This window comes from Hypanus sabinus, chromosome 4, assembly GCF_030144855.1.
Source record: "Hypanus sabinus isolate sHypSab1 chromosome 4, sHypSab1.hap1, whole genome shotgun sequence".
NCBI classification, from domain to species: domain Eukaryota; kingdom Metazoa; phylum Chordata; class Chondrichthyes; order Myliobatiformes; family Dasyatidae; genus Hypanus; species Hypanus sabinus.
Window position 1 is genome coordinate 62,856,316 of NC_082709.1, and position 17,545 is coordinate 62,873,860.

General features: G+C 40.3%; 1 protein-coding gene across 1 annotated transcript in view; it reads left to right on the forward strand.

The window, feature by feature from the left end:
- Positions 1 to 524: 524 nt before the first annotated feature.
- lrrc3 (leucine rich repeat containing 3) overlaps positions 525 to 17,545 on the forward strand; it is a 41,017-nt gene continuing 23,996 nt past the window's right edge. The window contains exon 1 of the mRNA XM_059966105.1: positions 525 to 662. The gene's annotated coding sequence lies outside the window, so the exon portion shown is untranslated. The remainder of the gene's footprint in view (positions 663 to 17,545) is intronic.

The following is a 17,545-nucleotide window of genomic DNA, read 5'->3' on the forward strand; positions in this document are numbered from 1 at the left end:
GCTATGAAGAAAGAACAGGGATTGTAGAACAAATTGGATTTCTCTTTCTGAGAGCAATACACAATGGGCTGAACTCTCTCCTATGTTATAACAAGATCATTTTGTTAGCACTTTCTTGCATTTTTACAATAAAGCTTTCTAACTTCGCAGCAAGGTTTGATTTAGGGAAAAGGAATAAATTATTGCAATTACTATTCCTGAAGCTTTGCCAACAAGTTGGTCATGATGCAGTTTTATTTGGCAGGTCTCTATGAAATGGATAACCTTTAGTATCACCAAAAAAAAAACAAATCACAGGATACAACAAGGATATGTGTGTGAGGAGATGGGGGGAGCAGAAACATCTGACAGAGATTTATGCGACAGGCTGCAAATAAAATACACTTATTAATACAATACAAGCTGCGGAGGTGCTTCCTAACTCTCAGTGGCACAGAGAGATGCCAATCAGAAGTGAAGGCCCTTGCCATTGGATGAAAGAGAGAAGGGGTTGTCCAATGCTGGGCGCTGAGGAGAAGGGACAATCAGGTGAAGGTCTTTGACTGAGGGAGTGTGAGAATGAAGAAAAGAGGGAACAAAAGAGAAAATAGGGTTTGAAATAACATCAACAGCGGCAACAAGTAGAAGAGGAGCTCGATAGCAGCATCTGGAATCTCATTCAGGTACTGTAACACGCTGCTAATGGTAGCAGATGGAAATCTTCATGCTGGATATTACTGCTTATGTTATCCAGCTATTTGCTGTGAATGTGAACAAGTTAACAGTTGCTGTTAACAAGATTTTCTGCACTGCGATTTGTAGGGTCTCCTGTTTACTTATTTATATCCTAAATTAAATTCTGTGCTATTTAGTTCTGGTTTACAGAGAAGAATTACTTTGTCAACTGGGACAGGGTTTCTTTTTGTTTAAATCGAATTGATGGTTAGATTTAATCCATGACAATGGAATGAGCATAGACTTGGTGGAAGGAAGAATAAAATCTGTCAGTTTGTATTCTAAAGGAGAGCTTGCTGCTGTATCAGTATCTGTATCAGTTGAGGATATTTTTTTCTATGTTTCTATCTGCATCCTGAGAATGCTCATTGCCAGCTAGAAGCAGGCATGCTTCCTAACGTGCATAAATGGCCCCTTTGGGGCTGCTGGTGTGCTTGTGACTGATCTTACATACATCATTACAGATGTTAACATCTGGCCCTGTCACTCTGGAATAGATGCAAGGGAGGGGGAATCCCTGGTGCTTGTACCTTCCTTGTTCACTGTTTTCCCCAGAACCCACAGCCTCACTGTGTTGTTTATGGTGCTCCGACTAGGGGAGCCTGGTGGGTAAATGGAGACAGGAGAGGTTGAATGGTAAGCGGTGAGAAGGGAGAATGGGTATCTGGCACTTTCAGCCTCTTTTGGACATTGCTGTGAGATCACTGAATGATCACAGCCGGCGGCACTGTCTATTATATTAATCGACATACTGGCCAAACTCACGACTGATTATTGACAATAATTAGATGTTATTCACCACCCCCTTCAAATAAGTACATGGTCAGTCCGGGACATTCCCCTGGCAGCAAGAATAATAATGCATTCCATTTAATGGCAATTGAAGCTTAGAAATGATTTTATGTGGGTATTAGAAACCAACATCTTTCTGCCCATTGTTTTGCTGCAACTAATAACCAACATAATTCATCATGAAAACAGCAGGTGGGGAAATATCACACAAAGGTGAAGCTTTCATCTATAAGTTTCAGCATCAGTCATTATGCTATTTTCTTACCTCTTTATCGAACAATGGAATGGCATGGCAAGTGTAGACCTAGTCCAATGATCCTGCACCAGTTCTTTGAAAGTGTTATCCAATTAGTCTCACCCTGCTCTATTGCATAATCCTATAAGACTTCCTTTTCAAGAATTTCTCCAAATCCTTTTGAAACTTCCCACTTTCAAGTAATACATTCCAGATCATAACAATTCACTACGTGGAAAGAATTTCCTTCAGTGTTCCCCTGGCTTTTTATTTCAGTCATCTTAATTCTGTCCTTTAGTTATCAATCCGGTGAAAACTGTTTTATTCCCCTTGTTTAGTACATACATCAAGTCCATTCATAGCTTTAAACATCTATAATTAAATAATTATTAATCGACATAGCATCTTTCACCGAGATTGATCATACAATGAAGCTTTCCTTTCATTCCGCAATTATGATGCTCCTATTCAATGTGAAAATCTCCCCTGTGGTGTTTAGCAGGTCTTGCGTACTAACCCATATGACAATGCTATCCACTAACAGTAAGGGATGACATTGCCCTTGGACCTCGGCAGTTTGTTTGTTTAACCCAAGTCATGTTGCCTTTGATTACTTTTCTATCAGTTTGACTTGTTTGAAAGTAGAGACCCAGAGATTTTTCTTAAACTTGCTGTATCATTGGTAGCTACATCCCAATCAATCAACCTAAGCCCTGTTAATATCAATAACTTTAAGGTAACTAATGGAATATGGATTGGAATTTCACTTTCTGACCTCTGTGACTCTCTACACACATGAATTAGACTGAACACATCATGATATAATGATCTTTGCAAGCTCGACTCTAATGATCTCATAAGGGGGGCGGCTTTGAACACAGGAGAATGAAATGGAATGAAATTGAGTTTGATGCCGTAACAAACTGGTGTGTTTGGAAATGGAGAAGAAAAGCCCTTCCACATTTCCTCTTTCTTATTTTATCATTTTCATTACCCTCATTTCCGCTCACCTTCTCTACCTTCTTCTGCAATCCTCCCATCTTCTTACTTTCTCTCTATTGTCACAACCCTATCTGCTATCCTTTCTTTTCTCTCTAGACACCACACTTATTTTTTCTTATTTGATTTAGCCATAGGAATAAGCATTTCTCATTTCTTTTTGCACTGCAAAGTTGCTAGTATTTATTGATCAGTTCCTTATTTGTTGCAATGTCTTCTAAGGAAAGCCCACGTCAGCGTATGACCAGAAGTGGAATCATATATGAGATAGAATGGGTAAGGTTGACAGAAATCCTTCCCAAAAATACACCTGTAAGCCAAATGACTTTTGCAACAGCCTGCAGTTTCATGATCACTGATACCATGTTTCCAAATTTACCCAACAGAACTCTCAAACGGGATTTGAACTCTTATTCTCTAGATCATTATTCAGGCTTATGTATTATTCTCCAATAATATTCACTGATATTTGCAAACCCTTCCATTTGCTCCAGGTTAAGCAACATCAGGAGATGTAACACTTGCTCTTTTACTCCTCCCTTCCCACCAACAAGGGTCCAAGCAATGTTTTCCCCATGAAATAGTGATTTAACTTGAACTTCTATCCACTGTGTTTATGTATTCTTCACAACTGAAATCTCATTTACAAGGAGGAGACCACTTTGGCCACAGCTTTGCCGACCACCCCAATCGAGATTTATAGGGTCTAATGATACAAACAGGCACTTCAGCCCCTCATGTACTTGACAGCCTACAAACACTAAACCTACACCATAAATATTTTATTTTCCCTGTCTTCACACCAACTCTTCTCAGATTCTATCACTCACTTCCATAAATAGGGAAACTTACAGAGGCCAAGTTACCTACCAACCCACATGTATTTGTTATGTGGGAGTCAACCAGAGCACCCAGAGGAAACCCAGAATGTGCAAACTCCGTACAGACAGTGCGCAAGATCAGAAATGAATCTTGGTCACTGGAGCGGTGAAGTTTCAGCTCGACTAGTTTTTTTTATTGCAAATTACGATAAATTGCACACTACACTTTCAGATGGAGACGTAACGTAAAGATTTTTACTCCTCATGTATGTGAAGGATGTAAGAAATAAAGTCAATTCAATGTGCCACTCCAGTGAAGCTCGAGGTAAATTCAAGGAAAACCTTCTGGCAAGACACATTTCAATGTTTGGTACTCAAATCTGAGCAATGATTTTAGAGGATAAGTGTTTCAATATTTTTTGCTTGCTCCTCATACCCTTCAGCCATTTAATTTCATCTGTCTTTCACAATATAATTCTTCCTTTTTATATTTTCCTCCCTTTACTACAGTCTAGTAATCTTAAACCTCTTTGTCCTTACTTTGAAATGTTAAACGTGCTTCATATCCCACAGCAGTTGACTGCCCAATTGATTATTTTCAATATTTGTGCATTTCTAGTATCCGCATTACTTAGCTACTTTATAATTACCCACTTCCAATTCTCATCTCTTTTGCCTGGTTTTCCTCCCTTCACCTTTTTCCTCTTGTCTGTGTTATTTCCATTGTTTATCTTTTCCTCTTTACTCTTCTCTACTGCACTCTGCATTTCTATCTGTGCACTTTCCAGAATCCTATGAGGCTTGTTTTCCTGAACCTACATTTCTCTCCCATTTCTTTTTCTCTTTGACATCAGGAGCCTTTGATGATAGCTTGTGATACACAATGGAAAATTGGTTTTATTATTCATTTTGCAAGTCACTTGTCCAGCATTTATAGCCCTTTTCTAATTGCCCTTCAGGAAGTGATAGTTAGCCATGACTTTGTATAATATTTCTGGTGAAGGTACATCCACCATGCTGTTGGAGAAGGAGTTCCAGGATTTAGATCCAGCGATGGTGAATGACAGGTGATATATTTCCAAGTCAGAATGATGTGTGACTTGGAGGGAATCTGTTGGTAGGAAACATCATACCTTTGTCTGTGTTGGTGGAAGAGTTTGCATGTTTAAGGAAATACAGCCAGAGCCCAGGTGAATAACTGCAGTGTATTTTGTAGATGATACATACTGTAGTTGCTGTGGATATGGATATTTATATGGATGGTCCAGTTGACCTCTGGTTCACTTGTGAAGGGCATAAATGTTTAGGGTGGTCAATGAAGTGCAAACGGAGATGGCTGCTTTGTCATGGATGACATCAAGCTTCTTGAAAATTGTTAAAGTTGCACTCATCCAAGCAAGTGGGGAGAATACTATCACAGTCCTGACTTAGTCATAGTATTACAGCACAGAAACAGACGCTTCAGCACAAATCATTCATGCCAGCCAATGAGCTTCCCATATGAATTCCATTTAGTCCATGTACAGTACCTCTAAACCAAGTGTCTTCAAACCATAATTACATCTCCCTCTACCATTTCCTCTGGCAGCTCGTTCCATAAATCCACCATCCTTTGTGTGAAAAACCTGCCCAAGTCACCTTTAAATATTTCACCTCTCACCTTAAACCTAGTTTTAGGCTCCCCTACCCTGGGAAAAAGATGGTGACCATCCATCTTATCTATGTCCTCACAGTGTTATAAACCTCTATAAGATCACCTTTCAACCTCCATCGTTCCAGGGAAAAAACAGTTCCAGTTTATGCAGTCTCCCCTCATAACTCAAGCACTCCATTTCTGACAACATTCTTGTGAATTTTTTCTGCGTCCCCTCTAGCTTAATCCTCTCCCTGCTATAGTATGGTGACCAGACATGTACACAATGATCCATTCTTAACAACATCCTATACAGTTGTAACAGGACATCCCAACTTTCATTCACTTCCCCATCTAATGAAGGCAAGGCTTGTTACCAGTGTGGCCACTTTCAAGGAAGTACAGTATGTACTTGCACCCTTATGACTTGTGTCTTATAGTTGGTGAAAAAGCTTTGGGATTTTAACATGAAGAGGTAACACAGTATACCTAGCTTTTGATATGACAATGTGCCCAAGATATTTATATGGATGGTCCAGTTGACCTCCGGTTCAAAGTTGATGTTGGAGGGATCATCAATCCTAATGTCAATGGTGGGTGGTTAGATTCTCTCTTGTTGCAGATAGTAATTTTCTGGTGCTACTGTGCTCTGATAGTTACATGCCACTTAAAGTCCAAATATTGTCTAATTTTTACTGTGTGCAGGCTTGGCAGTTTCATTTACTAGGGAGTTACAAACAAAATTGGATGTTGTGCAATCATGATGGACTTTATGATGAAATCTAGATCATTGAGGGAGCAGCTGAAAGGGTCTAGGACACTGCCTTGAGAAACTTATACAATGATGTCCAAGGGCCAGGATGATTGACCTCCAACAAGCACAGACAGAAGACAAAATACAAGGTCAATGGCAAGATTCTTAGCAGTGTGAATGAACAGAGAGATCTTGGGGTAATGTTCTTGGATCCTTCAAAGTTGCTACCCAGGTTGATAAGATGGTTAAGAAGACCACCTTCATTAGTAGAAGGAATAAGTTCAGGGGCCTTGAGGCAATGTTGCAGCTCTATAAAACTCAGGTTAGAAAACACGGGATATCATAGGAAGGATGTGAAAGTTTTAGAGGGGGTGCAGAAGAGATTTATCAGGCTGCTGCCTAGATTAGAGACCATGTCTTATGAGGGTAGGTTGAGCGAGCTGGGGCTTTTACTTTGGAGTGAAGGAGGATGAAAGGTGACTTGATAGAGGTGTACAAGATGATAAGAGGTGTAGATCGAATGGATAATCAGAGGCTTTTTCCCAGTGTGGAATGGCTAATGTGAGGAGTCATCATTTTAAGGTGATTAGAGGTAAGAGGTCAGAGGTAAGTTTTTTTGTGGAATGCCCTGATGGGGTGGTGGGCAAAGAAATACATTAGGGACATTTAAGAATCTCTTCAATAAGCACATGGATGATAGAAAAATAGAGGTCTATGTAGGTGTGAAGGATTAGGTTAATCTTCGAGTAGATTAAAACATTGTGGGCCAAAGGACCTATATTGTGCTGTAGTGCCCTGTATTCTGTGTCTTATTAACCACAACTGCCTTCTGTTATGTGCCAAATGACTCCAACAAATGGAGTGTTTTCTCCTTGATACCTGTTGAGTTGGTTTGACCATGGCTCCATGATGCCATGCTCAGCCAATGCTTTGAGACAACAGTAACTGCCCATCAAAGGAATCCACTCTCACCTGAACCATTCAGTCCATATGGGCCTTGTCAAAAATTAAACAGGGCTTTGGCATGACAACACTGCTGACAATCAGGCTGATTGGGCAGTAATTAGCCAGAGCAGATTTGTTCTTTTTTGTGAAATAAAGGATACAGCTGAGCAAGTTTCTACATTGTGAAGAAAATGCCAGAGTGAAGCAACTCTGGAACAGTTTAGCTGGAGCTGCAGAGTGCTGTGAGCTCAGGTCTTCAACAGCTGCAGCCAGGGTATTGTTTGGACATATAAACATAGAAAACCTACAGCACAATACAGGCCTTTCGGCTCACAAAGTTGTGCCGAGTATGTCCCTACCTTAGAAATTACTAGGCTTACCCATAGCCCTCTATTTTTCTAAGCTCCATGTACCTATCCAAAAGTCTCTTAAAAGACCCTATCGTATCCGCCTCCACCACTGTTGCTGGCAGCCCATTCCATGCACTCACCACTCTCTGTGTAAAAAACTTACCCCTGACATCTTCTCTATACCTACTCCCTAGCACCTTAAAACTGTGTCCTCTTGTGGCAGCCATTTCAGCCCTGAGAAAAAGCCTCTGACTATCCTTATGATCAATATAGCCTTTGTTGTATCCAGCCATTTCTTCAGGTTACGTGCAGTGAATCAAATGTGGAGTGAAACCAATCCATTTTACCAGGTTGCTATGGCGACAAATTTTCCATTGGAAACCAATTTCAGAAATACTGTACCAAGTTCACTTGTCAAAAATGAATTTAACTTCCATTGGAAAAGTTGGAAAACTGTTCTTACCTCCCTGAATTTGAAGTGGAATCTATCCCGAGCTGATATTAAGGGTTTTTGATGAATCTATGCTCATAGAAAAAACACTGCTTTTAATTTTCTTATTTGAAATTGGATTGGGACTAACAGGATTGTGCAACAAGAACAATTTATATTCAATACACCAAAACTTTCCAAGATGCTTTCCCATTGAGTTATCACATAAAATTGATGTTAAACTCCAAATGGGTAGGCTTTTTCCATTGAGAGTAGGGGAGATTCAAACAAGAGGACATGAGTTGTGAGTTTTTGGTAACACAAGGGGTAACTTCTTTACTCAGAGTGGCAGCTGTGTGGAACGAGCCTCCTGTAGAAGTGGTAGAGGCAGGTTCAATTTTGTCACTAAAAAAAAAATTGGATAGGTATATGGACAGGAAAGGAATGGAGGATTATGGGCTGAGTGCAGGTAAGTGGGACTAGGGGAGAGTAAGTATTCGGCACGGACTAGAAGGGCTGAGATGGCCTGTTTCTGTGCTGTAAATGTTATATGGTTATATGTGGTTATATGGATATATTCATTCAGAGGATCAAAAACTTGATTAAAGAGGAAGGTTGTTAAGGAGTTTCTAAATGAGATCGAGTCAGCGAAGTTCAACAATGAACTACAGAGTTCAGCACCTTGGGAGCTGAGAATTAGCTTAGCTAGCAATGGTGTAGAGATTAAATTTGAAGAAACCGGAGTTGGAAGAAGGTGGATACCCTAGAATGGTGAGGGAGACAAAAGGGATAATGGCTATGGAGAGGTTAGGAAACAAGGATGAGAATTTTGACTATAAAGTGAAAAATAACTCCAAATGTTGGAAATCTGAAATAAAGCTAGTTAAGCTCAATAAAGTTAGCTCAACCATTAGTGTCTAGGGAGAGAGAAACAGTGCAATGTTTCAGTGGTTCTTCATCAGGGACTTAAGAGCTGCTAAACCAAGGCATTGCTTAGCTAGAGTTCAAACGTTGCATGCCAAGTAATAAACCATAAAACATAGGAGCAGAATTAGGCTATTCAGCCCATCAAGTCTTCTCCACCTTTGATCATGCTTTGGTGTCCTCACTAACCTATCAACCTCCATTTTAAACACATCCCTGACTTGGCCTGCACAGCTGTCTGTGGCAACGAATTCCACAAATTCACCACTCCCTGGCTAAAGAAATTCCTCCTCATCTCTGTTCTAAAGGGATGCCCTTTTATTCTGAGTCTGTGCCCTCTGGGCCCACAGTTGCAAACATCCTCTCCACCACCTAGGCCTATCAATTTTCAGTAGGTTTCAAACCTAACAGGTACAAGCCTAGAGCCATCAAGCACGCCTCATACAGTAACCTTTCATTTCCAGGATCATTCTCGTAAACCTCTTCTGGACCCTTTCCAATGATAGCACATAATTTTTTTTAGATATGGGGCCCAAAATTGCTCACAATACTCCAAATGTGGTCTGACCAGTGCCTTATAAAGCCTCAGAGTTACATTCTTGCTTTCATGTTAAATTCTTGTTGAAATGAATGCTAACACTGTATTTGTCTTCCTTGCTACTGACTCAGCCTGCAAATTAATCTCTAGGGAATCCTGCATAAAGATTCCCTTTGCTCATTTGATTTCTGAATTCACTCCCTGTTTAAAAATAGCGTTCACCTTTACTCCTTCTACCAAAGTGCATGGACATACACACCGTATTCCATCTGCTACTTCTTTGCCCATTCTTCTAATCTGTCCAAATCCTTTTGTAGACTCCCTGCTTCCTTAACACTAACTGCTCCTCTGTCTATTTCTGAATAGGTGGTGGATGAATGGGATGCCGCTGCAAAATTTTGGTTGGACCATCTTTTACAGAAGGTAAACCAATGTCAGGGCAGCATTGGAATGGTGAAGTCTGGGCATAACAAGGGCATGGATGATTGGTTCCAGAGGTAGATGAGATAAGTCTGGGGTCTGTCTGTGATAAGTAGAAATAGTTGTGGTTTTAGTCCTGGTGCTCATCTCATGATCAGATATGGCATCAAGGTGTGAAAAATCCAGGTTTGTTCCATTCTATTGCTAGGGACAGGAAAGGAATCAACGGCTCAGAAGTTGAGTTTGAGATGGGGAACCAAAGATAGTGGTTTTGAGATGCACAATATTTTGTTGAAGAAACTTCTTGCTAGTGCCGTACCTGCGACAAGCAGTATACAAATATTGAAAGAGTAGAGAGGTCACTGGAGCTGATGGTGAGGTGAAGCAGGACAATGCCTGCATGTGCATAGAAGCCAAAGCCATGTGTTCAGACGATGTTGCTATGCATGGATGGGAGATCTTGTAACAATGGGACTGATCTTAGGGGTAATGGTAAGGACCTAGAAAAGAAGTTATTGCATCCCTTTCTTCATCTACCACCGGCAACAGCAAAATGGGTCAGTTCAGTTCCATGTACCTGAACAATAGTGGAGAAGAAGTGCGAGTCAATGATACTAAAAGGTATCACCAGATTGAGAAGGTTGGGGGGAGGGGGAATAGATCTTGGTCATAATCATTGAGAAACCTGTTAAAATCATTCAAATATGGAAGAAACCATTGTCAATGGCTATGTTTGGAAGGAAATGCTGGCAGTGATGATAGCAGAACAGCAATGGCTTGAGTTTCTGGGGAAAAATGAGAATAGATGTATTCCAAAAACAAAGAAATACTCAGGTGGCAAAATAGTATAACCGTGGCTGACAAGGGAAGTCAAATGAAATGTAAAAGCAAAAGAGCGGGCATACAACAAAGTAAAATCTAGTGGGAAGATAGTGAATTGGGAAGGTTTTAAAAACCTACAGAAAACAACTAAAAGAATCATTAGGAGGGAAAAGATGAAATATGAAAGCAAGCCAGCAAACAATATGAAAGTGGTTAGAAAAAGCTTTTTCAGGTATTTAAAAATAAAAAAAAAACAGATGAGACTGATATAGGACTTGTAGTAAATACAGCTGGAGAGATAATAACGGGGGACAAAGAGATGGCAGATGTGCTAAATGAGTATTTTGTATCAGTCTTCTCTGTGGAAGACACCAGCACGAATCAACGGACTCTGGCATGGTTCCAGAGGACCGGAAAATTGCAAATGTCACTTCACTCTTTAAGAAAGGAGGGAGAAAACAGAAAGGAAATTATAAACCAATTAGCCTGACCTCAGTGGTTGGGAAGATGTTAGAGTCAATTGTTAAGGATGAGGTAATGGAGTAGTTGGTGACACAGGACAAGACAGGACTAAGTCAACATGGTTTCCTTAAGGGAAAATCCTGCCTGACAAATCTGTTGGAATTCTTTGAGGAGATTCAAAGTAGGATAGGTAAAGAGGATGCAGTGGATGTTCTATATTTGGACTTTCAGAAGGCCTTTGACAAGGTGCCATACATGGGGCTGCTTACCAAGTTAAGAGCCCATGGTATTACAGGGAAGTTACTAACATGGTTAGAGCATTGGCTGATTGGTAGGAGGAAGCGAGTGGGAATAAAAGGATCCTTTTCTGGTTGGCTGCCAGTGACTAGTGGTGTTCCACAGGGGTTGGGGTTGGTGTTGGGACCGCTTCTTTCTATGCTGTATATCAATTATTTAAATGATGGAATAGATGGCTTTGTTGCCAAGTTTGAAGATGATATGAAGATTGGTGGAAGGGCAGGTAGTGTTGAGGAAACAGGAAGGCTGCAGAGGACTTAGGCAGATTAGGAGAATGGCCAAGAAACTGGCACATGACTCAATGGGCCAAATGGCCTAATTCTGCTCCTATGTCTCATGGTATTGTTTTATTCCTTACATTTGAAAAGAGAGGAGATGAATGGTTTACTAGAGAGTAGTCAGAGCAAAAGTGAGCATTGTTTAAAGTGGGAATTGAGACATTAAAGGCAGAGTTAAGGTCATTATTGAGTCATCTGGCAGCTTCAGAAATATCATTCAATGTTAGGCCTCTTGTGATCAATAGAGAGGGGAAACTTATTTTTGGATCTAGCTCAGGCAGGTTACATAATACTGAGCAAACTTATCACATGTGATAGGCATGCTTTTATCAACCGAAATCACATATATTCAAAGGGCTGTCCTTTAAGTCAGTTGGCAGAGATAGGCTTCACTCTGGGTGGAATTATAGAATCCCATGGCACCACTTTGAAGAAAAATAGTTCTGTATATTTTGGCCAGTATTCCATATATTGCATTGTTGCTGAATATACCATTTGAATGTCACATTTTCTGTGTGGCAACCAGAGCTTTGAGAAAAACAAGTATTTGACTGAGAGTGAAGCACTTTTGAATTTCCTGACCCAGTAAAAGAAGCTTTGATCTTTTCTCCAAATTTTATTACAACTGGAATGTTTTACTGATCCCCCCCTGCTAAGGAAAACCCACAAAGTTTGATGCAAATGAGCAATCAATATCTTTTCAGTATAGTCAATATATTTGTATTTCACTCCTGTCCCCCCCAGTGTATCCCAAAATCTTGTCTCCACATTTGCAATTCCAAACATCCCAGTAATGACAGCAGCTGTGAGTTAAAATTTGATTCAAATCTCTCCAGATCTGAGACATTGATGCTTTATTATAGAAGCTACTATTTCCTGAGTCTGTACACTGCTGTCTGCAGCATAAGCGCTGTAAGAGATTTATCTGCAGTAACGGTTCTGTATTCAGTGCAGTGTTGAGATGTAGCTGTTTCCAAAGCAGTCCCATTTACTGGACTGAACATCGAGGGAGGATCGTGGAATGCTACAACCTCCCCCCCCCCCCCCCCCCACCAGAGGCTCCCTGTAAAATCAGCAGCCAGTAACTAGGCAACGAGTGGTCGTTAGATCATTGATATCCCTTAATGTTCTGCTGGCTTCGTAATCTGTTTTCCTCAAGCAATGGAAACCTGGCAGAAATTGGAAAGAGGGTGAAGTGTTGCTGTCTAGAGTTGTGCCTCCAACATGCTTATTTAGATATAAAATATTCCCATGAAGGCAGCATCCATCATCAAGGACCTCCACCATCCAGGCCATATTCTCTTCTCACTGCTGCCATCTGGAAGAAGGTACAGGACCTCAGGAGTCACTCCACTAGGTTCAGGAACAGTTATTACCCCTCAATCATCAGGCTCTTGAACCAATGAGGGTATCTAGATTTATAGATAATTGGGCAGTTTTCCAGGGAAGGTGGGACCTGTTCTGGCAGAACGATTTACATCTGAACTGGATGGGGACAAATATTCTCGCAGGTAGGTTTGCTAGAAAGACTCCAGTGGATTTAAACTAGATACGAGGGGGGAAGGGAACCAGAGTGTAGGAATAGATGTATGGGAGAAGGAAGAAAAAGACAGTAAAGTTCTTTGTACTGTTAGAGATAAGGAGAGAGGAAGAGGTGGAGAATTTCTTAAATGCATTTATTTTAATACTAGGAGCATGTAAGAAAGGTGGATGAGAGAGCATGGATTGATACCTGGAAATATGATGTTGTAGCTATTAGTTAAACATGGTTGCAGGAGAGGTGTGATTGGCAACTAAATATTCCTGGATTTTGTTGCTTCAGGTGTGATAGAATCGGAGGGACGAGAGAGAGAGGTGTTGCGTTGCTTGTCAGAGAAAATATTACAACGGTGCTCTGGCAGGATAGATTAGAGGGCTCGTCTAGGGAGACTATTTGGGTGGAATTGAGGAATGGAAAAGGTGTAGTAACACTTATAGGGGTGTATTATAGACCACCTAATGGGGAGCGAGAATTGGAGGAGCAAATCTTCAAGGAGATAGCAGATATTTGTAGTAAGCACAGGGTTGTGATTGTGAGAGATTTTAATTCTCCCCACATAGACTGGGAAGCCCATACTGTAAAGGGGATGGATGGTTTGGAGTTTGTAAAATGTGTGCAGGATAGTTTTTTGCAGCAATACATAGAGGCACCAACTAGAGAAAGGGCAGTATTGGATCTCCTGTTAGGGAATGAAATAGGTCAGGTGACGGAGGTATGTGTTGGGGAGCACTTCAGGTCCAGTGATCACAATAGCATTAGTTTCAATGTAATTATGGAAAAGGATAGGACTGGACCCAGGGTTGAGATTTTCGATTGGAAAAAGGCTAACTTTGAGGAGATGCAAAAGGATTTAGAAGGAGTGGATTGGGACAATTTGTTTTATGGGAAGGATGTAATAGAGGAATGGAGGTAATTTAAAGGTGAAATTTTGAGGGTACAGAATCTTTATGTTCCTGTTAGGTTGAAAGGAAAGGTTAAAAGTTTGAGAGAGCCATGCTTTTCAAGGGATATTGGAAATTTGGTTAGGAAAAAGAAAGTTATCTATAATAAGTATAGGCAGCATGGAGTAAATGAGGTGATCGAGGAATATAAAGGATGTAAGAAGAATCTTAAGAAAGAAATTAGAAAAGCTAAAAGAAGATACAAGGTTGCTTTGGCAAGTAAGGTGAAAATAAATCCAAAGGGTTTCTACAATTATATTAATAGCAAAAGGATAGTGAGGGATAAAATTGGTCCCTTAGAGAATCAGAGTGGACAGCTATGTGTGGAGCCGAAAGAGATGGGGGAGATTTTGAACAATTTCTCTTCTTCGGTATTCACTAAGAAGAAGGATATTGAATTGTGCAAGGTAAGGGAAACAGTAGGGAAGTTATGGAAACTGTAACGATTAAAGAGGAAGAAGTACTGGTGCTTTTAAGGAATATAAAAGTAGATAAATCTCTGGATCCTGACAGGATATTCCCTAGGACCTTGAGGGAAGTTAATGTGGAAATAGCAGGGGCTCTGACAGAAATATTTCAAATGTCATTAGAAACAGGGATAGTGCCAGAGGATTGGCATATTGCTCATGTGGCTCCATTGTTTAAAAAGGGTTCTAAGAGTAAACCTAGCAATTATAGGCCTGTCAGCTTGATGTCAGTGGTGGGTAAATTAATGGAAAGTATTCTTAGAGATGGTATATATAATTATCTGGATAGACAGGGTCTGATTAGGAACAGTCAGCATGGATTTGTGCGTGGAAGGTCATGTTTGACAAATCTTATTGAATTTTTTGAAGAGGTTACGAGGAAAGTTGACGAGGGTAAAACAGTGGATGTTGTCTATATGGACTTTAGTAAGGTCTTTGACAAGGTTCTGCATGGAAGGTTAGTTAGGAAGGTTCAATTGTTAGGTATTAATATTGAAGTAGTAAAATGGATTCAACAATGGCTGGATGGGAGATGCCAGAGAGTAGTGGTGGATAAGTGTTTGTCAGGTTGGAGGCCGGTGACTAGTGGTGTGCCTCAGGGATCTGTACTGGGCCCAATGTTGTTTGTCATATACATTAATGATCTGGATGATGGGGTGGTAAATTGGATTAGTAAGTATGCAGATGATACTAAAGTAGGTGGAGTTGTGGATAATGAAGTAGGTTTTCAAAGTTTGCAGAGAGATTTAGGCCAGTTAGAAGAGTGGGCTGAGCGATGGCAGATCGCGTTTAATGCTGATAAGTGTGAGGTGCTACATTTTGGTAGGAATAATCCAAATAGGACATACATGGTAAATGTTAGGGCATTGAAGACTGCAGTAGAACAGAGTGATCTAGGAATAATGGTGCATAGTTCCCTGAAGGTGGAATCTCATGTGGATAGGGTGGTGAAGAAAGCTTTTGGTATGCTGGCCTTTATAAATCAGAGCATTGAGTATAGGAGTTGGGATGTAATGTTAAAATTGTACAAGGCATTGGTAAGGCCGAATTTGGAGTATTGTGTACAGTTCTGGTCACCAAATTATAGGAAAGATATCAACAAAATAGAGAGAGTTCAGAGAAGATTTACTAGAATGTTACCTGGGTTTCAGCACCTAAGTTATAGGGAAAGGTTAAACAAGTTAGGTCTTTATTCTTGGAGCGTAGGAGGTTGAGGGGGGACTTGATAGAGGTATTTAAAATTATGAGGGGAATAGACAGAGTTGACGTGGATAGGCTTTTTCCATTGAGAGTAGGGGAGATTCAAACAAGAGGAATGAGTTGAGAGTTAGGTGGCAAAAGTTTAAGGGTAATATGAGGGGGAATTTCTTTACTCAGAGAGTGGTAGCTGTGTGGAACGAGCTTCCAGTAGAAGTGGTAGAGGCAGGTTTGGTATTGTCATTTAAAGTAAAATTGGATAGGTATATGGACAGGAAAGGAATGGAGGGTCAGTGAGACTAGGTGAGAGTAAGCGTTCGGCATGGTCTAGAAGGGCCGAAATGGCCTGTTTCTGTGCTGTAATTGTTGTACAGTTATCTTCACTCAGCTTCACTTGCCCCATCACTAAACTATTCCCACAATCTGTGTACTCATTTCAAGGACTCTTCATCTCATGTTCTTGATACTTATTATTTGTTTGTTTGTTTATTTATTTATTTATTATTTCTTTTTATTTCTCTTTCTTTTTGTATTTGTACAGTTAGTTGTCTTATATACACCAGCTGCTTGTCCGTCCTGTTGGATGCGGTCTTTCATTGATTCTATTGTGTTCCTTGTATTTACTGTGATTACCCACAAGAAAATGAATCTCAGGATTGTGTATGGTGACATATATGTACTTTGATGATAAATTTACTTTGAACTTTGAACATAGGTTGATACGTTCACAAGTAATTCAGTTCAGAGCAACAATTATAAGTGCAAATAATGTACCTACAAGGCATAATTTTTCTAATTGTAAGTCAATATACATTATCAAGTAATATACACTAAGTAGCCACTTCATTAGGTACAACTGTACACCTGCTCTTTAATGCAAGTATCTAATCAACCGTCACGTGGCAGCAACCCAGTTCATAAAAGCATGCAGATGTGGTCAAAAGGATCAGTGTTGTTCAGACCAAACATCAGAATGGAGAGGAATGACTAAGTGGCTTTGACTGTGGACTGATTGTTGATGCCAGATGGGGTGGTTTAAGTATCTCAGAAACTGCTGATCTCCTGGGATTTTCATGCACAACAGTCTCCAAAGTTTACAGAGAATGCTGTGGCTGAAAATGCTTTGTTTATCAGAGACAAGAGCAGAATGGCCAGACTGGTTCAAGCCGACAAGAAGGCGACAGTAACTCAAATAACCATCTATTTCAACTGTGGTGTGCAGGAGAGCATCTCTGAAGACACAACACATTGAACCTCAAAGTGGATGGGCTACAACAGCAGAAGGCCACGCTGGTTTCCACTCCTGTGGTCACTGTGTAAATCCATTAATCAATTAGCAAACAATAATGAGGAATAAAGCATTCCTTTAAGCTAAAGCATTCTGGAGGAGTGCATACAGGACTGCAATAAAGAACTCCTTAGTCATTCTGGAAAAACGCTTACAGGATTGCTTTGAGTCAGTAAATTGTATGATATTCAGACATTCATTTTCAAATCTGAATGAATATACCACAGTTCTTATTGACTTCATCATGACCTGTGTGGATAAGTGCATGCCTTCAAGAACTTACCATTACTGAGGGCTACTTCTGCAGCATTCAAGACCAGTGATCCAGAACTATACAATAAGCAGTTCAGGTGCAACCTATGGAAACTTATTTTAAGAGTGAAAAATAACTCTGATTGAATTTAGAGATGGAATCGGATGCATGTCATCACTGGCAGTGTTTGCAGGTGATCATGTGGATAGCCAGAGGCTTTTCCCCAGGGCTGAAATGGCTAGCATGAGAGGGCATAGTTTTAAGGTGCTTGGAAGAAGGTACAGAGGTGGTGTCAGGGGCAAGTTTTTTATATATATATATATATATATATATATATATATATATATATATATATATAAAAAAACGCAGAGAGTTATGAGTGCGGGGAATGGGCTGCCGGCAGCGGTGGAGGAGGAGGAATGGATAGGATCTTTTAAGTGACTCC